This window comes from Plectrocnemia conspersa, unplaced genomic scaffold (genome assembly GCF_051122295.1).
Source record: "Plectrocnemia conspersa isolate PC_06_02 unplaced genomic scaffold, ASM5112229v1 ptg000012l, whole genome shotgun sequence".
Classification (NCBI taxonomy): domain Eukaryota; kingdom Metazoa; phylum Arthropoda; class Insecta; order Trichoptera; family Polycentropodidae; genus Plectrocnemia; species Plectrocnemia conspersa.
The window spans coordinates 1,706,537-1,729,811 of NW_028277176.1; the positions used below are offsets into that span (position 1 = coordinate 1,706,537).

Consider the following 23,275-nt stretch of genomic DNA (forward strand, 5'->3'; position numbering starts at 1 on the left):
CCGATGACTGATTACGTGCTACTGAAATGCGTAAACATATAACAAGTATTGAATAATGTAAATAAAGAAGCAATACAATTAATTAATATGAATAAGTAATTAGTATAAAATTAATTAAAATGAATAAATAACCTATCCCGGGCGAAGCCTAATAAAGCTATGTATATAAAAAACACGGTAGTATATTGCTTAATTTGGTATTGTTTCTGCTACGAAGATAAGTAAACTATACATAGGTGTAAAAAAAATTCTATAAATTTTGAATATAAAATATATGACAATCTTTTAAATAAATCATAAAAATGATTTTATTATTGCGTTTTTGAGTTTATGAAAAAACATAATTATTAATTGTTCATATATGTATAATTTAGAAATAGTATTAAGAAAATATTTTAATTACTAATTTTATTAGATTTAATAAAAATTATGATTTTTTAAATAAATAAATTTATATATGTACTAATTTTTTTTTTGGTGGCAAAATCTTAGAATTCATTAATAATAATCTGTCCATTTTCTCACAAAATAATCATTTTTGTTATTGGGTTTAAGTTAAAAGTTAGCTACTTGGGTTATTAAATATTGTTTTTGCCACAATGATTAAAATAAAACACTGAAACACTTTAAAAATCACTTGACTTTTCATTAAAAATATTTTTTTTATTATTTTTTATAGATTATGATAAACATATATTACATTTTTAATTTATATGAAGCTAAAAAATATATATTTAAAAAAAAAATAGAATAGAAAATCGCAGAAAAATGACATATATCTGTCCATATTTTTAACAAAATAATAACTTTTGTTATTGTATTTACGTATAGAGTTAACTACTGTAGTTAATTATTTGATCAATTATTGTTTTTGCCACAAAAATATGATCAATAAATCACTGACTTCAGTTATGTAATATGTTTTTTATAGAATTTCATTGCATTGATTCAATATTAAAAAAAAACATTTTTCTGTTTTTTTAATACATTATAACATATATTAGAGCTAACAAATATATTTGAAATATCTATAACTTTCAGGTAAAAAAATTAAATATTTTTTGTTATCTTAAATCGCATGAAAATTATTTTTTCACAAGATAATATTTATGTAGAGTTTACAGTGTATTATACACATTGTATTATACGCGTAAAGAATCTTAATATGACAAATAACTAAAAAGAGCCACCAGTTTCAAAAGCCAATGATAACATGCTCTACATGTTGAATTCACTATATGAAATATGAAAGCACTGTAGCATATAATAGCTCTAATAAGAAATGTGAACAGAGAGCAGCGAATATGTAGTCAAAATAAAACAGACTTGAAGGTACACAAGGGCACAAGCCAAGCTGCATTATTTACAGAGAACATGCAATGCGCAAAGTGCTCGAAAACGAGTTGAGAGTTAAAAGGGTACCTAATAGGATCATATTTTTGTAGTTAATTATTGAACAAATATATTTTTTCATCTTAATATGTAAGACTCCTAGAAAATCCACCCCTACCGTAGCAGCAGAATTAATTCGCCACCATTAATCTGTTCGTATTAATTATCCGATCCGAATCCATAACGCGTCAGCAGCACTTGCTCCTTAGTAGCTGAGATCGTTTATCGTCACGACATTCGACAGACCTGTCCCCATATGGGAACCTCGACGATCATTAATCAAACACGGCGAAGGGGTTAACGAGCGACTACTGCTCGACGACCTAATCGGCCATAATCCATCTTCGCATTTATTCCATCGATACATATGTTTTATACCAAAAAGATAAGATAGCTTGATTTATATTTTAAATTAAAAACTGTGTCATTGATTTTTTTAATAAGGTCTCTTAAAAAAATAAATGGCTGTAATTGGTTTGCAAGTTCACATTATATGTTAATATACCCATTGAAGAATTTTAAGCGAGTTGGAACTTAGTAAACGAATAAATAAATTTTCACGGGTAACCGGAAGCCAAACATTGGCATAATGCAATGGGAGTCCCTCGAGGAATTGGAAATGCGATTCGGTCGCCAAATCTGCCATCCTTGTCCAAACAAACCGAGGGGACATATCTTGCATTATTTGTAACGTGCGGCGTGCGTGTAGATAAACATTGGTTAGGGGACACGAATCCATAAGACGGTTTGTGGTGGGTGTGTGTGGTAAATATTTGTGGGATAATGCGAAATTGGATAATCAAAGCCCCAGAAGTAAACTGTAGCCGGCCGTGGATTGAATGGTTAAGCCGAGATTGATTTGGTTGATAAAGAAATGCAGTTAAAGTAGAGCTTATGAATCGCAGTTTATTTGAAAGCTATGGAATGTATGAATTTACTTAAAACTATTTATGTACGAAAGCATTTAAAATAAATATCGGTTTTTAAAAATATTGTATCCTGTTATCGATCAACCACAGTGACTCCACGTCTTTTTTTTTGACATCGAATCCGCATTTGTGGGAGTACTGTGAAATTCATCAGCATATAAATAACGTAAAAATAATTATACAACATTAAAAACAGCCCTAAAATTAATTGGTTAAGCAAGTTGTAAGTAAAGTGGTTAATAGTCAATAAGCGCGCGGTCTGAATCGATGTTATTTTTTTTCGACCGCTCTTGATTTTAATTTCTCAAAAAGCGACCTGATAAATAATACATTAATTTTGTTTTTAATTGTCACATATATGTCATTGCTGAAGGAAAAGTATGCTCTTAACTACTATAATCGGCTTTATCTAACTGCTAGAACCAATCAAATATTTCAAATAATTCAGAGCCAATAAAATATTTACATTTATTGCATATAAATGTAAATAATTACATTTATTAAACCAAGACAATATAAACTAACTTGTATTAAAAATTTAGTAACAATAAATTAACAACAATGTATATTGAGATTGTATTAATTAAAATAATAATTTAGTTGTATATATAATAATTAAAATGATAAGATCTAGTTTTTAACTCGGGGTGAAATAAAATTCAAAAGAACCGAAGAGATCCTATCACAGGACCCACGCTTTTTCAGAACTTTATAATTTAACTTTACTAAAGCTTTTCAGCTCAATAGTTCAGCACATACAATAAATCAGTCATATACGTTAGAGGTCATTATTAAATTAAATTTTCAACGGATTTTGCACAGAATGATTAAATTAACCTCTTCAGACCCACTGCACACTGCTGTACATTAACTTTTGCTTGTTTTTTAAGCCATTTTCGATTTATTTTCACCGGGACCTTTTGTACATGAGTTACTTAAAAATACAAAAAAATATAGCCGTTAATGTACTAAATAAAAATTTTCACGAGAAAGGATTTACCAAAAATATTTTTAATAAAAAATAAAAATAAAAATTCAGGTTTGAGAAGGTTGAGATTCTTTATAGTTACAGTTTCCATATATTTGTTATTATCAACTATTCGCATATCAAATAAAAAACGACAAAATTTTCGAATTTAGGCGTAAAGTTTAAAGATACGAAAATACAGTAAGAATTTTGATTTTATTAATGTTCTAAGAATAGAAACGAAAATAATACCTGGCGATCGGTTACCGAAGGGTAAAATAACAATAGTATTATGCGCATGGTAGAATATTGGGCGTCTATTGCGCATTTTTACCACACAAAGACTAGTTTTGGTGATTAATGTTTCGGAACGGATGTGCTATTAGGCGGTCCCTGATATAAAATGTCTATGAAACTCAATTCTGCAGTTGCGGAACATCCATTTGCTGTTCAAATCCAAACCTAACCTAATGATAGTTTTAAAACTAATTATAATTTTAGAACTTTTATTAGGTCAAGTACAAAATATATACTAAGCCAAGTCGTCTCTCAAGTAAAAATAAGCGGAAGAATAAGTACAGACATCGCATCTCACATATTCATCCATTGTTTGTCTACATTTCTATATTACACTATGTTTTAAAAATATGATCGCTATCCTTACCGATATTACTATGAACTTCTAATATAAGAGGGCTGATTAAAGTATATTCAAACCAAATTTTGGTCAATAGGAAAGGGCAAAAACAATTATAACTTCTCAGAATAATGTTTTCCTAGGGTTTGGGTTGAAGAACTGCCTCTATATGATAAAAAAATTGTGAAATACAACTTTAATTAGAAAATGACACAGTTGAGATTAACGTGTAATTTTATATAAAAAAATATATCTGTGTGGCAAATAATAACAGTGTGTTTTAACATTGATTTTTTGAGAATGTTCTCTTTTTATTTATAAAATTTTATATAAGGCTTTTATACTTTTTATACACAAAACAGCTTTATTCACCCCAACAAACCGGAGTCGCAACATTTAAGTTTTATACCATATTTTTTATGGTTTAGACAAAGCCAAAGCGTTAAACCCCAAACTTTGCCGATATTAAAACGGCGAACTTTCACTTTCGGAAGTCACATACGATATTACTTCTGGAGAAAAAATGTTTTTGCATCCGAGAGAGCTTCAAAGAAAAAAATGAGAAATTACCCTCAAACCATACCAAAAGTTTGCATTAACAAACCGCTTTTGATTTCTTTTGATGGCTTAATACGTATAGAAATATATTTTTTCTCCTGAAGAAAAAAACAAAAACCCAAAGTTTCCGCAACTTCCATCCGTCCACTCACTTCCGGGTCCACCCAAAAGTTTCAGAGTGCAAAACAAAATTAGCATAATCTTGCTTCGTGTAACACTAGCTGGAAACTAAGTTTAAGTTAATTACGAGTGACGGTCTGCGGTTTACCGCCGGGAGTAACTAGAAAGTACTCCAAAATGCGACCATTTCGGGTCACGCCACCTAACGATGATCCACGACTAAAGTTGAAGAGTTGAAATCTTTAAAATCAACAACCGAAAAAGCCAAATGTCATGCGGGCATCTAGAGTACCATAAATCACACTTAAGAGTAATCATCGCTTCGGGATTTTAAGCGGCGGATATTTATAGCTGATGCGTCGGCGTTAACCTTTCACATATTTGTGTATAATAACGTCTTAATAATTTTAGAGTGAATTCCAAACAAGGGGGAATATGGAAACAAAAACAATCAGTCTTCACGGTTGATAACTATCTAATGAAGTATCATTCCTGTATATTTATTATTGTAAATATACCATTAATATGCGTATGTTAAGTATCGATTAAATTAAAAAAAAGTGTTTTTAGGTCATGATTTTAATCATCTAAAACATCTTATTTTTGCGATATATAATTGAGAGAACTTCGCCTTTGTTGTTGACCCCTAATGTTGAATTCGTCCCCCAAACAATTCACAGGAAATTATGAAACAATATCAAGTGGGTATTGTAACGTAATAATACAATTGATTACGTACTTACACGAGCGCTTAACACAATTGTAATACATTTATAGGGCATTCGATATATGTATTATATGGCTTAGGAAATAGTAGCTACGCCTCGGGAGGTAAAGTTCAACTCCCTCGAAGCCCTTTCTTCTTAGAAACGGAACGGACACGTACGGAAGGTGGACAATTAAGTGAACGATTGGACCGAAAGGCCTCTTTGGTAAAAAATAAAAAGAAGTAACAATCAACGTGTGAAACGTACGTCGGCGCCACTTAAGAGCCGACTACCCCCAAAGGACTACAGCCACCCCTATAAGAACGTCCCTTTGTGCCGCTCCCTTAATTGAAATTGTCAAATTCCTCTATGGATCTCGACGGACAATGGCATCTTAAGGATGTAAGATCGCTTTGAAGTACGAAACGCAACGTTCTTATATCTTTGCTGTTTTTTTACGTGGACTAGAAAGGCATGCAGATTTATTGGCCGTTTGTCCATTTGCGAAATGGCCATGTTTTGGACGATGCCGTTTGTTTAATCCACTTAGCGGATTGGTCTCAGGCAATATAATTCTTTGCTTTGTCTCTGGCTCGTTTAAACGACCGACCATAATTTATATTGAGTTTAATTTGACTCAATTTGTCGTAAAAAATATATTGAATTACAAGTACCGGAAATAAATCAATTTGTATGTACAAATACACGCTAATTCCAGCTGTTGTTTTTTCCTATTAAGTCTCGTCCTTTAATATATCATCGATTTTATCCTTAATATATTTAACATAAAAAAATTCAGCATGGGTTAAACTCCACTAAGATATGTTATAAATACGTTTAAAGCTATACATTTAAATTAAAAATATTGTATACAACTTGTTACAAAAAATATATCAGCTAAAAAAATTATATCATGTTTGCTATAATAAATTATTTTATATATGAAATTTTATAATTTATCCTTTAATACTCCGCGTTATATAGCTGAAACTACTATTTATAACTTTTCATTTATAATAAATAAAAATATATATACTAGATGATTGAAAAATTGGAATGGTTGAATATTCAAGAATTATTGAAGACTAATGTTTTAGTATTTATATACAATATAAGTTAAAATATAATATGTTACCACAGTATTTAAAGTATTTAATAATAAATAAAGATGTACATAGATTTAATACAAGAAAAAGAGATAATTTAAGGATAGATAGGTATAAAAAAATGAATAAGGCCTGGAGAATATTTTACGAAGGTTTGAATTTGTATAATAATATTCTTAGGACAATCCGTGACAACCATTATAATATTAGTATTTATTTCAATTTATATGTATGTTTTAATTAATTTTGTTCAGTGTATAAACAATTAAAAAAATGCAACAAATATCTAATTTATATTCAAAGTTAGGCTTTAGTTATTATGATAGGAATAGCGTAGTAAAATAGAGGTCAAGGGTTCGAGCCACGGCAGCAGATCCAAATTTTTATTTATAAAAAGTGCATTTTTGTTAAAAAAAAAACAGCTGCTAAGGGATAACTTTTGATTTTAAATTAAAATACACATACTAATTTATATTTATTTATATAGATGTCACCGATTTATTATGTTTGATAGACTTACTTTTTAAGTTCGTATACATTTATACCGTTGTAACGCATGAGGATAATATCTGTCAGGTTACAACGAAAGAATAAAAAAATCTTTAAAGCGGATTTTTTTTATGACAGATATTAATAAATGACAACATTGACTATAAAAAAAATGTTCATGAAAATAAAAAAATACTACAAATCACGTATAAATACTTTAAGACTAATATTTATACTTTATCAACTTTAAACAATTAAAGTTATAGTGTAAAGTTTAAATTATTACAGTTAATACTAAAAACCCAAATAAAAATATTTTGGCACAGCAGTAGTAGGAAGACAATTTGAAAAAAAAACATTTACTCTCGATTTACTGGACTTCAGAATCACTACTTAAAAAAGATTTATAATAAATATAAAATAATTAGTTTGACTAAAATCTAATAATTGGATTATTATTCAGAATGATACATAAATCAATGCTCATTAATTAATAAATAGTCGTATTATGGTGATGACCCTAAATTAGAATGCTTGAAAATAATTATACAAATTACTAAACATTGTGTTTATGTTAATAAACAGTTTATCGAAACAACGGCATTAAAACAGATCGCATAAGAAAAACGTTAATTAGCGATATGACGCTAATATGTCATGTCCAGCACAATCAATGGTTGTAGGTTTAAATGTATTATGTAATGTTTCAATTAATATAACGAATAAATGCGTCTTATTAAGCTAACCGACAACAGCAGAAATAAAAATGGGATTGAAAATCATATTCACGAGCAGAAAGCGAGAGCAAAATATCATTTACTATTGCCAGTTTTATTCAGATAATGAGACGCAATGCACATATTAACAGTTTCATAAAAAAAATAATATAAGAACGTAGTAAAAGTACAAATGATTAAAGAAAAATCTGACGGAAGATTTGTGCTCATATCACTATATGAGCATAAAATTTCACTCGATTTACTACTTCTTCTCGCATGAATTCCCACTTATTTTTTTACTACCCACTACCAGTGCTCAGTGCTATCAGCACTCACTACCGGTGAAGCTCATACAAAATCGACATAGAAGGCCCAAGTGGAGGCTATGAGATTAGGTCGATACTATGAAAGTTTGTACAAAAGCAAAAATCTTTCATTTTGATCGTCAGATTTGGTCCAGTTAACCATTACCTCTAAATTACATTACAATGAGTAAATATTAATTTATTGTAAGGGTATCAACTGGTTTTGTAGATTTAACTAAATATTTTTATTTATTTGATCAAGTAGCCTAAGGTCTGGATAAAGGTGATAGTACCACAATAAAGGGATAAGATCATATAATTAATGTTATTATATAATATTTTATATATTCATTAACAGAATAAGCGTGTTATTTATTATTTTTGTCATACTATATAAATTTAATAAAAATACTTATTCACTTTGATAAGGTTTCGATTAGTTGTTTTAAAATATCAGTACAAAACCAGGAGTTAATCTTATCCGAACGTTATAGTCACAAAAGTTGCTTAGAGGAAATAAAAAGGGCGGAATGTCGGGGGAGTTTTACAACTTCATAGGGGTGGTCCCTACCCTCCCGTCGACGTATATTAACTTTAATCATATTTATCACGAAATATGTTAAGAGATAGGCTGCAGGGGGTGTTTTTACTCCTTTTTTGTTCGTTTTACTGCCTCGTTTTAACGATGGTGTAAAATCTTCATCTGGGGCATAACTCACACGTGCACGCAAAACGTGGCAATTTCTTTTGACTTGAAAAAACTTTGCTTTGCTATGGTTTCGTGTGCATAAAGAATTTTAATTGACTATATGAATGACGATTGCAGAGAACGAGTGAAAAAATAACAGAAACGACACGAAAACGCTTTTCACCATTCACGACAGTTTCGGTTAAGAATTATTTGCGAACGTGCTATAAAAAAGTTGAAGTTAAAAATTGAAGTTATCGCCTAATTATAAGTATATTTTTACTAAAAATATAAATGTATATATTATATATACTTAAGGTATTATTAGAAGATCTTTAAATAACACTGCAAATGCAAATGTATAAATCTACGTTCATTTAATTTTTTTCCTAATACTGTCATTTCAGGTTTCTACACAACAATGTAAGACAATTATTAGTAAAAATAAATATTAATGTATTAATAGTCATAAGCGGTAAAATTCACCTGTACAATAGAAATAAATCGAAGTTTTCGGTGGAGCATTAAAATTCCTCCGAATTCGTCTATCTTTCGCCTAAAAATCAATACCGAAACACCGGTTCCCAAAGACACTTTTCTGAAGTTGCTTAGTCGTGTATACAATAAATGTACGATACATAAAAGTGAAGAAAGAAGAATAAACGATTGTTAGAAATTGTTGAGTGGGCGACGCTTCAAAATGGTCTTCATGTGCTGCCCACGCCACAAAAAATATTTTTTGATACCTGATATTACACAATAAAAATAAATAATAATTCGTTAGACATCTGAGAGTACAATATATTTTAAATTTTGAGCTGATAGGGAATTCTTGAATTGTGGGGAGCCGCAAAAAGGAGCGAACTGTATAAATTAATATTCGCTTTCGCCGCAGTAAGGAATAATTTAATGTTTCAATTAAACGAGGATCAAAACGCGTATAGGTTTATTTATAGCGTATTTTGTGACGCGTGAGCTATCTCTAAATTTATAATTTATTATAAAATAATTAATTTTTGTGTTATTGACAGATATTATAATTACATTTAAGACAGTATATAAACATAGTGATAACAATTTTAAAGAAATCGTCTAGATGCGAATAATAAATAAATTTATTATATGTATAAAAGTAGGAAAAAAATATTAAGGTAAACTATATGCTGATTAAAAAAAATCAAATAAATAGAAGTAAAACTAAAATAATGTATCAATTGTAAAAATACTATTTTGTAGATAAGGTTTTTAAAAAAAACATAAATAATAATATGAATTAATGAATTAATGTGAATTAATACATAAATATGCAATAGTAAATAAATATATGTATTAAAATATTATTTGGCCATATGGCCAAATGTAAGACGAAATAAAAAAAAATTAAAAACAGTATGTAATGAGAAATTTTAAATAAAGGTGAAATGTGTGAATAAAATAATTTAGAAAATATTAAAATGGTTAAATACTTTTATTAAAATAAGATAGTAATTATCAACAGATAATTTGGAAATAAACGTAAATACAAAAAAATAACAAAGCAAATGAAAACAGTTATTTAGTAGCATTATATTTAAGCTAGTGGAAAAACATAAATAAATAAAAAAAAATCTACAAAATGTATTTATATTTTCTACAAAATGTATTTGTATTTTCATTAAATTGCTTATGTATGTATAGTGTTTCTTCTCGAGAATTATTTTTCGAGAAACTTTCTAATTTCTTAATAAAATTAAATTTGTATGAATATTTTAAAAAGGTTTACAACCACTGCCTTTTTTATAACAATGCATAAAGACAGGTTCATGCCTAATATGCATATCTCTTGGAAGATTTTAATATTGGCTTGGAAATGGCAAAAAAATTGTTTACAAATTTTTAACACTCAAACTCGCTTTATTTCTGTTTAAATAATAATAAAAGACACTTAGATAAGAAACCTTTTCGAAAGTGTCAAAGAAATCAGATGTTTAAAAATATGCATACATTTTCGGAAGATTGAAAGTATTTGAACGACCAACAATTTTTATGCGGCTTTTTAATAATCTAACCGGCCGGCGGTTTTATCTTTGTTTTGGTGATCTAAGAATCCGTTTCGATAAGAAAAAAATACGCATGGGAATCGGCAAAATGCAAAAAGATTTAAGACTATTTTTCTTTTCCGATAATCCAAAAAGATGTTTATATTGTTATTGTAGCGTAGCAACAGCTGGTATTAAAATTTGTCTCATGACAATTATTGACAGCCGAAGGGCTTTAAACTTTTGTTAAAACCAATGAAAAATATGAATTCTGAGCTAAGCTCTAAATTTCAATGGGCAATTAAAGAGAAATTATATAATCCACGAAATCAGATATTTAGGTTATTAATTAAAATTTGCAAAATCCAGAATCTTTCACTAGTCAAGAAATGTATGACTTCTTTGGTAATTCTTTAAAAGTGGAAATATGTAAAATAGGGAAAGTAATTATTAGCAGAATATTTAATGGCTCAATGAATTCTAAGGACCCTTGCAACACTATTAAATTTTTAGATTCCATTGAAGAACTTGAAAATTTATCATTGGCACAACAATTAGAAAAATAAATTTCTTTCAGCTTTACAGAGAGTAGTGTAAAAAAAGTAACATTTTACGAATTAATGGAAAAAGAATTCAAAATATTTTAATCGACGGGCAAAAGAACAAATAATTTACAGTACATATTTAAAGCCTTGTTGTCGAATATACCAACGTCAACGCAAAACAAAAAGAATTATTTTAACAAAAAAAAAAGAACGATATTAATTTGATTAAACTATAGATGGTCGAGTTTCGACCAAGTTTTTACTTTAAAATAATCTCATTGGCCCAAATCTCAGAAGTAGAAAAAAGGCACTACATTTATTTTAAAAAGTATTTTAAAATAAAAAAAAACTAGCTGCGGTAATTTAAATTCTGCTAAATTTACAGTTGCATTTAGAGCAGGTAGTTAAGAAATGGACAGGGATTTCAGAATAATATTTTTTTTAATTCTAGATAAAAATGTTGTTACTTTAAAAATAAATCTATACTGCGACTAAAAATAAATTAATGATTTATCTTTAAGATACGTATTTGTTCCAGATCACAGCTTACATTTATTAAAATAACAATGTATTAATTTATATAAAGCTTGGGAATCTTACGCAGCCGCTTCACATTTAGTGTTCTATATAATTAAATTTCAAGTTAATAAATATAATGTATTTACGAAGAAGCGTCGCTTGTTTATAATATTGAATATTTTTAATATTAAAATGTCTACCCTACCGTAACCTTGTTTTTAACGGCAAATTTATGCGAATTCTCGTCTAACCGTATTTACAGCGAAGAAATATAATATTTGTTCTTGATATTTCCACGCAGTCAGATTAATTACGCGAGATTGAAGACGCGCGCGCGTTTATTTTAATTAATAAAATTAAAATACGTCAAACATAAGCCGTCGAGTTAAGGTTTATTCGATAGGCTTTTATGCGCTTAGTCGTAAATACAAAACGAGGACCAATAATAGCATAACTGCGATTATATTGCCTACAATTCAAGTTCCCTTCTGAATTTCATCTATTCTTTAGACGTCTGTTTGTAGAAAGTGATATGATATAAATAGTGCATAGATCAATCAATTTGTAGAATGCCATTCTATTTTGTGAGACGAATGGAATTTTGTGTCGTTTACTAATGCCTCTCGTCTTATTTGTGGTCCCCAAATAAGAATGTTGTCATCGACATAAAAGCGAATTCTTACCGTCCCATATAAGGCAGGGTCGAAAGTCATTTTCTTTTCGTTCAAACATCACGTCGATAAAATTTGATTATTTAGTAAAATAATTTTATAATAATACAAACTTTGAGCCCACGCGCGATTTTAAATTATAAATTGGATTCACGTTGTTAGTAATTTAAATTCCTTTTGCCTGTCATCTCTCTTTCACCGTGAATAATAATTGTAGTTATGAAACGATCTGTCAGAATGGTCCATTCATTGTAATAACTTTACAGTTACGCAGCGATTTTTAAATAATAATTATTCGAGGTAAAATTTTAATAATATTATCTAACGCTTTGATGGTTTCTATTATAATTTATATACAAGCTATTGTTTATTTATTGTATAATAATATAACTGCATGTATTGTTTCAGTAAAACAGTAAAAATGATTTTAGTTTAAAGTTAAAAATCACTTTAAATAATAATTCTATCAACATCTTTAATAGGAATGTGTGAAAAATAATATAAGCCTTAAAAAGCTAGCAAAATAAAATCTTAGAAAAATATTCACGAAACCAAATAAACTTGACTAAGTAAATATATTACTTATTAATAATGCAAATAAACCTATAAATCCCTATTAAAAAGCGAAAGTGCTGAAAACGTCCGAGTCGCAAAAAGAGCTTTATTTAACGAGCTGTCACCTACATTATCCCGGAATTTAATCCGGATATTTCCGCATTTATGGGTATTATAAAAAGCAATTTAAAACTTGCACCCTTTCGCTTAAAATGTGTGTAAAATGAAAAATTACCAAAGAAAAAAAAACACGTAATGAAATAATGTATAACGATCGTATTTCCGCGCGTGTAGATCTACGTCCGCAAAGTTTGTCAGTCGGAGGATACACGTGGATGTATGAGGGTCTAAAAGGGACCATAAAGATTATAAAACAACCTCAAATATACGCAGAGAGCGAAATAAATCACATAAAACGCCTTTTGTTAATAGATTGTTGCGTACAAAATGTTATTATTATAAATACAGTTTCGAAACGATCCCATTGTGTTTATTATTTATTATTTACGAGCTATCGAACGTATTATGTATGGTAAACAATGGCATATATTATATCAATATTATGACTAACCATTTTTTCGATTATACTGAATAACGCTTTTATATGATTTTATAAGATATTATAACCTCATGTACATACATAAACGTACATTTCAGTGCTGATTTAAAATTGTGTTTTATCGTATTTTTATTATTGTTTGTTATATATTATATTATGATACAAAAACAATAATCTTCAATAGGTTATAATTAATCTAATATATACTACGTAGAATAAAATAATAAAGAAATGCGGATCAATGATTTAGCTTTTATTTCATTAAGATAAAACTTTTAAATCAGTTCTGTAATGTTTTTATGCTAAGCCACAAAAACTATCCGCGCACTCTAGCACTGACGTAACGGCGGCGAGGGCAGCACATTGGTGGACCTCGACAGACAACGACCGGCGGCGCCTCGTCCGCCGATTGAAATAACCTTATGACTCTAATAACAGCTACAATTAAATACTACTGCAGCGGCCTAATTTATGTATAGTTGCCACGCATCACAATTTACTCGTCAAATATTATTTTTTTTAAGAATAACAGAATTTTGAATTTCAACCGTATCTCAATCAAGCAATTCCTATAACGTTGTAAGGTTTACAAAAATTGATAACTAATACAGTTTGTGATATTTGAGTTACATTTATATTTATATATAAAATATTTACATTTATATATAAAAGATTTTTCACTTACAAGGTAAAAACATTTGTAAGGTTAAGCAATCCATAAATAAAATTATTTCGCTTACAATGTATCAAAGGTAGGTTTTTCTTTTTTTTTAAAAAAAAACTATAAACTTTATAGTTGTTGTCAGAATTTCTTTCTTAGTTTTTGTAAAATTATTAGTTAATTCCGAAATAAATCTTGCTTTGTCCGTATTGTTTTTATATTTATGTTCAAGTACATCTAAACTTCATATTATGATATTTAAAAAATCAGCTAATAAATTTATTATTGTAAATTTTTTACCAAGTTAATAATGTATATGAATTTCTCAAAAAAAAAAACGGTAACTAATGATTCATTATATATCCATAAATGGCAAAGATTGTTAAAAAAAATCTAACGAGAAATTACTACAATACATCAAGAATAGTATTGGATGTGAGAGACCAGCAAAGATAAACGATGATGTCTTAACCGCAGAAATAGAAGCAAAATCGATTTAAACCATCCATCAGTTGGCTAAGAAAATAAACCAGTTCGATTTACCAGGGCAAAGACACATTGAGAAGATTTGGAAGACTTGGAGATAAAGGCATATGGAGCGAAGAAAACTATTTACTGGGTTCGAATCCCATATGGATCTTAGTGGGTTTTCTTCTATCGTTTTTGAGAGATATAATTATAATTCCGATCGATCATTACAGATTAGGTGTTCCTAGATTTTCATAATCTCACGGATGAATATCATGATATTCAAATCAAGTTGGGTCGTACATATTTAGTATTTAAAATTCACTAATAAGGAGATAATACAGCTCATAGAAAATATCTTGAATGTATTAAAAAAAAAAATATATATATTAATCTATTAAATAGACACATAAGCTATTTTTTTTTTTTTTTTTTTAATTTATTTTGCTGCATATGCCACTTATTTAATAGATTCTTAAAAGCTACAACTTAATTAAAAAAAACAGTTACATGACAAAAAACGTGGCCATAAATTTGTTTATATGAAAAATAATGAAGCTGAATTTCAATCAATAATTAGCGTTCTACTTAAAGTAATCATGTTTTATGATTATGTTCTTGATTATGCCATTAAAAATTTCAGATTGATTTTATTTATAATAGTTTTAATTAAAATTGCTACAAAAATTATATAATAATCACTAATTCCGATCTCCTAGACACGATAGAAATTTAAAAACACTAAGGTCCGTATGGGATTCGAACCCAGGTCTTTCAGGTAAATAGTCAGAGACTTACACCACTCGTCTATCGTACTGGTGATTATATATTATATTACAAAATTGTTGTTGTCAAATTAAATGCTATCATTCTAAATTTTAAATAGATCAATAGTAAATTGAAGTAATCTTTTCAATAGCCATTATATCTATCATATATATGTACATACCTTAACTGGTACTTTAAATATTTTAATTAATTTTGCGATCATAGAATTAATACGAATGGCGTTTATTGCATTTTCTTTAGACATTTAAGAGCATAAAGAGCCTTTTCATTCGGTCTGGCGTGATAATTGATTAAGATAAAAATCCAACGAGCAAACTTTAATTGAAAACCCATACCATCCACAGAATACGGGGGGAAACTTACTTGTCGAAGTCTCGCTTATCCCAGAGATGAACGAGACGCATATCCTGAGTTTAGACAAGTTTCCAAGAACTGCCGACCGATTGGAAACATTGATCGTTAATGTGAAAGAATGATAAGTTAAATCACACAGAAGAAATGGTTTTGATACCTCAATAAAACTTTTAAATAATCGGCAATTTTGGGCGTCCAACAAAGTTAGAAGCGATCTAAATATAATGGATATCTCTAATATAAAGATACTTTAGATTTGCGATTATTTAGATGTTTTGTAATACAGTAGACCCCCCAATAACACGGTAAATTGGGGACGTACTATTTGGGTGCCCGTAACTTTATGTGTGAGCGAGGCAAATGGACGATATCTTACCACACGCGCCTGATTAGTTATCTAGTCCCCCAACTACACGCACCCAAATAGCACGTTTCCAATTTACCGTGTTATTGGGCGGTTTACAGTATATATATTAAACACTCATCCATTGATTTGCGCGGTAGATACGTTCCAGAAAATATAGCGTAAATCTATGCATAAAAAGAAGTACACTCTAAAAAGCAATTAGGACACTGCATGGGCAGTGGGAGAGGTTCCATATGTAGGTCAAGTGCAATAAGTGGGATTAATGTACATCAGCACGCTACACGTGTGGAACAAATATATTTGAAAAAAAAACAATTTTCCCAACGACGTAAATCATAAAAAAATTACATCCATAACAAAAAGCGATAACGCAAAATACGTAACTCTGACTCTGATTACCTAACCCCATCTCGAATATCGCCATACATAAATCGAAATAATTGCGACATTCAGCTTCGATATTATGGCCGTTACTTACATATATACTAACGTTTTTTCCTCGCCGTTGATTAACGAAACTCAGTATCGAAATCCAGTACGCGCTTCACATACACGTCGGTTGCGTAATATACCTCATTTCATGCGATCGTAATAATTCCGTACACTACGTTGTTACGCGAATATAGGTCGCCCGGGATCCTGGCAAAAGCGAAAGCACAACACAGCCACCGACCACCCTAAAGACCCACCCCTCGGTACAAGGGGTGGGAAAATCCACCCGCAGGAGCGGGTTGGACTCTTCCGCGGGACGATTGTCCTCGTATCCTTGGATCTGCACTGAAGCGGGTCAGTTTTTTCTAGTTTTTTTATCAACACGTATGTATAGATTTACTTCCTTACTTGTGACCGTGTGGGTTGGTTTTTGTGGATTGCGAGAGTTATTATTAGAATTTTTCCGGATGTCGACAGACGAGGGTGAGTCCACGGCCGTTACGTAATCGGAAACGTTATTCAATCGAAGCACATATGATTTTTGATGTGTGTAGTGTGATTAATGTCAATACATTGACGCTTGTGTAAGAATTAATTGAATATTGATATGTTATATATCCGTATTTTATATGACAATATTACTACAGCATTTTTTTGCATTAAATTTAACTTTATTTATGATAAAATAAATCGTGACTCATTGATGACATCTGTCAAATCATATGGTTATTTTTTACCTCTCGAGTCTGAATCAATTAATTAATGTTAACAAAACTATGTCAAAAAATGATTTTTACTTAGTCGGAAATGGAACATTATTGAAACAAAAAGTTCGCAGTAAAAATCATATATTTTTATTTATTTTAAAAATGGTGTTGTGTTGCTTATTTAATTTTTTATTTGCAGTCAGGTTTTAAAGCTACAATAAACATGTCCCCCCAAAAGATTAATATATACATTTTTGTACGAGGTCAAACTGAAATACAATGAGGCGCAGGCCCCCAGAAATATGAAATTAATATTTAGCGGAGGTAAGGTTAGTCAGAGAACTGTAAAGCATTTATTTGTTCAAGAAATGTTGTACTCGCAATATAATTTTTTGTTGATTTATCCTTTTTTATATTCGTTATTCAAATATGTAGCAAAATATTTTTTCATATCTACAGTGAAATGCAAAAAACTATTCATAAAAATTGTAAATTAACTAGCACCACGACAAACGAGTGGTATAAGTCGCTGATTATTGACCTGAAGGCCTTAGGTCGAATTCGATATGGAAATCAGTGTGTTTTTTTAATTTCTATCGTATATAGAAGATCAAAATCGTCCCCCAACTACACGCACCCAAATAGCAAGTCACCAATTTACCGGGTTATTGGGATGGTCTACTGTGACTTGCGTTAGCATATTTTTTTAAATCAAATTAGCTGGTGGTGAAAGTGAAAGTAAGAGTAAAGACAGAAAGTAAGAACGAGAATAAAAGTCAATGCGAAAATTTAATTATGCCACAGCTTATCTTCCTAATAAATTTAAAATCTGTAATTCGTTCAAATAGAACTATCAAATTGAATTTCATTGACGTTTTAGCTCAATTAAAATTTATAAATATATATTTTACCGAAACGCTAGTAAAAATATAAATTCACTAATAATACACATTCAATCTAACATATAAAACACGGGGATAACTTTGAAAAATTAAGCTTTCTCCTTTGCAGGTGGAGCTAAACAATAACGCGAATGGCTATGAATTTGCCTTTTTTCCTATTGAACAGTTTTACCGGCTTAGTGTACGTTATTTTTATTTTATTAGTTAATTGTTTTAGGAATATTATTAAATAAATTCATACATCCGTATAATATTTTCTTAAATTATCGTTATATATACATTTGTTAACTAAATATTACGATGTAAATAAAATACTTTAGTAACATTATATAAAAATATTTATTTTTACTATTTCTCGAACATCCGATCATTCAAACCTTTCAATCATACTTTTACTACTATTCTTGTAATTATATATTTTTTTTATTTACAATATCATCTTATCCTCGTTAAATTGAAAATGAAACTCGATAGAGCTGATATAATAAATGAATCAAGCTATTGAATTGTTGTGAGTAGGGATTCCAATCCCGGGCCAAAATTTTGATCCCGGGATTTCGGTATTGCAATTAGTCGATCCCGGGATCCCGGGACCAGTCCCGGTATAATTTTCATGCTATTTTATCGACAAAAATAATTTAAAATGAATAATACAATATATTTTTACATCTGTTTTTTATAACGTACAATGTATAAAGTACGTATAATTTTAGTCTTGGACTTAAAATAGAAAATAATATAATAAAAATAAAAAAGGGAAGGTCTTATATATTTATTTGAGAAGAAAAAATGAACTTTTGACAATGTATGCACATAGGTATGTACATTCATACACAATTAATTGAAAACATTATTTTGAATAAAACTCACGAAGTAACATCAAAGCATCAAGTGTTTTATCATTTAGCCTTGATCTGATTTTGGTTCCTAAGCAGCCTGCTGCTGAAAAAGCACGTTCAGACTCACAGCCTCAAAGATTCACAGATGACACGTGCAACTCGCGCAAGTTTGTACACGAAATATAACGATGTTGTCAATAATAATTCGATTGTGCTTGATAAATCAACCAATCCGAAAAATTCGGGATTATGTTTTATAATCCCGGGACTCATCGGGTATTGAAAATCGTTCGGGATCCCGGGATCCCGGGATTCGGGATCCCGGGATTGGAATCCCTAGTTGTGAGAAAAAACTATAAATACATATATTTTCGACTCAAAAACATTTAAAAAAAATACATAGTACTTAAATTGATAATAAAGACATGGTATTTTATATGTTTTTTTTTTTGAGTCGTAAAAATTTGCAGTCAAATCAGCGAATGCTTTTGATCTTTGCATACTTCCTTCATGAATTATTTATAGCGGATATAATAATTTTATTGTTATAACTCCGGTTTCCTGCGAGAATTTACTTCACTGAATATAATAACCAAATCCTCATTAGTTAATTTTTTTAAATTAAGAACATAATTTTCAAATTGAATAATTAAAATATATTTAAGATAAGCACTTAACGTTCATCATCATAAAGTTAGAGAGACATCCTTAGATGTAATCAAACGTTGAAAGTAATTAAAACTTTGCAAATATATAAATCACAGATCACGATTGCTTAATCTATTAAGCTATGCAATTAAATAAATATATGTTACTTACTTTTAGCTAAGCACAAGCATCATGCGATATCTGAAACAATATAAAATCATGCATTAATATAATAATAGGTAATGATAGTTAATTATAAAAATTAAGCAGATCTTATCGTACTTAATATTATTCCGTTCGTTTCACTCGAAATAGGATTTACGGTTAGTTGATACGTTTCTAATAATTACTTTTGTTTAATTATATTATTAGGAACGATTTTGATGTACTTAATATCGTATGTGGTTTGTCTTTGAAGCACTACAAAATTCAAAGCAGGCTCTAGTAGGCTAACCGATAATTAATTTAGGGTTAATCAGGGGTAAAATCGAAATACGGCATTATTAAACGGCCTAGGTAAACGTAATATACAGATGACCGGTGACAATTGTGGGATAGTTATAAGGCTGTATATTTGAAATTAAGTACTTAATAAATATGCACTGTGTGGTTTAAGTAATTTATTGTACAAGCTATGATATGAAAAAAATTGTATAGAAATAAATTTAATTGCAGCAGTAATACAATTGTGTAATATATTTACGCAAACCAAATACTAAATTTAAATCTGTAATTTTCTTAATTAACTCATTCGATTTTGTAAGTTTGCAATTTTAATTGGAGTTTTAGAAAGCGTGTAATAAATAATTCAGCGAGTAAAAGCATTATTAATTTGATTACTTGTATTTTGTATTGTGAAAAAATACATAAGTGATAATCATTGTTTTTAATAATACAAATTTAAGAACAATTTAAATTATTTAAAATTTAGAACATACATAAGAATATCGCATTTAAAATTTCAAATGTGTGGTTTATTTGGTTGTATAAAAAAAAATATTTAATACATCTAAAACTACGGTTAAAATTAATGTTTGGATTATTACTTTATTCTATATTTTATTTATTAAAATGCAATCTGTCAAACTATTACTTTTATTACTATTTAATTTCTTAAAGAGCACAAAACTAGGTAGTAGAAAAATTACTAAGATCTTAGATTTTAATTAATATATTTAATATTAAAATTAAGAATATTGTTCATAGCTGTAAAAATATAGTGTCACTATTAATACACTATTTACAACCGAGATAATGAGCAAAAATAATCGTGTGTACGTTCAATTACCGTCTTGAATCAAGCTGTTGGCATGTCGGATATAACGACTTTTGCAAATCACATCATCATTGATTGACCATCAGCTTGATTAGTAGTATAAAACTGTTATTCTTGCGGTGCGAATTGTCGACAACACGAAACGTAACTGTTTGAGTTTTGACTCTTTTTTATTCTCAGGCTTTTTATTTTATTCTCAGACAGATCACGAGCGTATAAAATTAAAGATAAAAAATATTCAATAATATTTCGATCTTTTTATCTTTCACAAAACCATTGCACTTTTTATGTGCTCTCAACGGATACCAATAAAACGCAGAAGAGTAACAGCAGACACTTAACAAAAATACAAACTCTCGTCCCTCTCTTTCCATTGTCATGCAAATCAGAAATGGATATTGGGTCTTAATGAAATAACGGCATTGTTGAACTGCTATATATCACGTATAATACAATTTATGAATACCGTTTAATAAGCGGAACGGTTTTAATAAGATCTTCGCAATATCAGCGAAAATTCTCTAGAATCGCTTTTACCTGAGACGCAATATTGCGTAATAAAAATATTAAACATATTATATGCGCATGTTATAAAATTTCTATATAATATACCTGTCTAACGACGACAATGGTTTTCCGAATCAAAAGTCAGATGTGAATATGTGAAATGACACAAAATCAGAGTTCCATGAATCGACAATGTGATTACTCGAGCGAAACGCAAAGGAAATAATGTAAAGCATGATTGAATTTGTGTAATTGAAAGTGCATTTAAGGTATAATTTATGGTATTATTGTGCCGTATATATGCTAATTGAATTAATTGAACCAAAATTAATTCGATTCAAATTAAATCAAAATTATACCACTAGAAGCAAAACCACGTTAAAATATATAATGGCTTTTAATTAATTTTTCGTTCATACGACCAAATATAGAATATTTTAAAATTATAATAACTTTGAAAAGAGGGTAAAACTTTGTAAGAAGTATAAATATTTATAGAATTTCGTAAAATTCAGTAACATGTGCCATGAAGAAAATTTACCACTAGGTAAACATTTTCATGCAAATTGATTGTTCTCACTACAAAACATTGTATTAATAGATAAATTCTGAAGCTGTGAATATGAGTTGTTTTTAAATAAAATTATATTTAATCATATCGAATAATTCGAATTTTGTACAAGTTCAATCATTTAAGGCCTACCAACTAATTTTATATATTTATTTCATCTAAAAACCTGTATCTTGAATTAGCTAATTTAAAATGTTTTATTATAATTGGGTTCACATTTATTTAAAAAATATATCCAATAACACAGTACAGTTCCAGAGTATATATATAGGAGTACACAGAAAAAAAACGTTATTTTAATTGTCGACTCTTTCGATTTCCTTTCAAAAAGAGATATTCACTATCGTACATGCTGATAAATTGATTCGTCGTACCATGAATAAGAAAGTCGTAATATTTGAGAACGACACTGAAAAAATAAAATTTGAATCGATACACCTTACGGATATTAAAATAATTATCCCGATTAATTCAAGTTAATTTCTGACCAGAATTGTGAACAATATAAGAAAGCATTTGCTGGTAACAAAATAATTATCAGAATTCATGATATTAGATCCCAATAATCGACCATCAGACATACCCTCAGATTTTGGCGCTAGTGAATTATAATCACTATGTAGACGATTTAATTTTTTTATGCCAAAACACGTAATGCGTTTAGAGATAACGTTGACAATAATAGATGGTGTGTTCCACCAAATTTAAATCTATCAATTAAGTGTTATTGTACACATTACGACAAATCACAGCGAGCAATAATTCAACTCGACACTCCAGCGAATACTCTCTGACTAATACCTGCCATTTTAAATTCACTAAATTTATCTATATATGTTGTAATTTATATAGGTTTATAAAATAAAATATAACCAGATTTTTTGGCGTCTATTTTAGCTGCAAAGTAACACCCTTTTAACTTTAAAATCCGAAAGTTTTATTAAAAAAATTCTAAATAATTTTAATTCAAGTTGGCCTTGTACTTAATATTAGTTTTAATTAAAAAAATGCATGTGGGGGAGGAGGGCGATAAATTTGGTTATTCTGGAGCTACACGGTGCTGAATAGACTGGTTTTAATGAGGCGACAGGAAAACATGTCTCCATTTCCTTTTTGGCAATAATTTAATAGTTTTGTTGTACCATTTTGGACTTCTTATTTGATTATTTATGTTACCTTTACTTAAAGGATATTTTGATAAGCAAGATAAAAATTACAAAATTATCACTCCAATGTAATGGTGCATCTCCAATTAGCGCATTCTAACAAA

The 23,275-nt window shown here is 29.2% G+C and overlaps 1 protein-coding gene across 20 annotated transcripts in view; it reads right to left on the reverse strand.

Moving 5' to 3' along the window:
* The window catches only part of LOC148227917 (uncharacterized), a 463,346-nt gene that overhangs the window by 253,944 nt on the left and 186,127 nt on the right, over positions 1-23,275 (reverse strand). For 17 of the 20 annotated variants that reach the window (XM_088200604.1, XM_088200611.1, XM_088200591.1 and 14 more), the window contains one exon: positions 19,823-19,852. The exons of the other annotated variants lie outside the window; for them this stretch is intronic. The gene's annotated coding sequence lies outside the window, so the exon portion shown is untranslated. The remainder of the gene's footprint in view (positions 1-19,822; positions 19,853-23,275) is intronic. 20 annotated transcript variants of the gene reach the window in all.